Here is a 1,025-nt window from a genome sequence, read left to right on the forward strand (position 1 = left end):
TGCTCGCTTAACTGGTGTGTTTTGGGTCCTTTTCTTGTTGAAAGACCCATTTCAAAGGCATTTCCTCTGCAGCATAAGGCAACATGACCTGTTCAAGTTTTTGATGTATATTGAAACTGATCCATGATCCCTGTTATATGATAAATAGGCCCAACACCACAGTATGAGAAACATCCCCATCACATTATTTTTGCACCACCATGCTATCCTGTCTTCACAGTGTACTGCTGCTTGACTTCAGTGCACGGGGGTCGTCGGAAAAACCATCTGTGGCCCCTAGACCCAAAAAGAACAATTTTGCTCTCACCAGTCCACATAATGTTGCGCCATTTCTCCTTTGACTGGTCAATGTGTCCTTTGGCAAATTCCAACCTCTTCAGTACATGTCTTTTTTTCAGCAATGGGACTTTACGGGGGGGCTTCTAGCTGATAGCTTTGCTCCACATAGCCTTCTTCTTATCCTAACAGTACTCACAGGTAACTTTAAGTCTTCTTTGATTTTCCTGGAGTTGATCATTGGTTGATCCTTTGCCATTTTGAATATTCTTTGATCCATTTGAATGGTAGTTGACCATTTTTCCCCACATTGTTCAGGCTTTGGATGCCATTTCAAGGAACTTGAGATTGTTTTGACTGAGCAGCCTATCCTTTTCTGTACTTCTTTATATGTTTTCCCCTCTCCAATCAACCTTTTAATCAAAGTCCGCTGTTCCTCAGAGCAATGTCTGGAACTACCCATTTTGCTGAGTATTTCAGTGTGAAATGCACCATAACCAGCATGCACAACATTTGCTTCCTTCCTTCCTTAAATATGGGCCATACTTGACACCTGTTTCTTGACAGAATCAATCACCTCACTAATTGAACACAACACTGTTATTATTTTGAACATGCCCCTTTAGATTACAGTTTCAATTACAGCAGCATGCATGTCATGACTATTGGGTCTGTTGGTTTTATTTGACAACACTTACTAGTAAATTATTTGCCATTTAGAAATATCACTTCTACCAAAAAATATGATT

At 40.1% G+C, this 1,025-nt stretch overlaps 1 protein-coding gene across 2 annotated transcripts in view; it reads left to right on the forward strand.

The window, feature by feature from the left end:
- Positions 1-1,025, forward strand: part of syndig1l (synapse differentiation inducing 1-like) — a 42,959-nt gene that overhangs the window by 8,008 nt on the left and 33,926 nt on the right. The window lies entirely within an intron of this gene.

Source organism: Etheostoma spectabile, chromosome 18 (genome assembly GCF_008692095.1).
Source record: "Etheostoma spectabile isolate EspeVRDwgs_2016 chromosome 18, UIUC_Espe_1.0, whole genome shotgun sequence".
In the NCBI taxonomy this organism is placed as follows: Eukaryota; Metazoa; Chordata; class Actinopteri; order Perciformes; family Percidae; genus Etheostoma; species Etheostoma spectabile.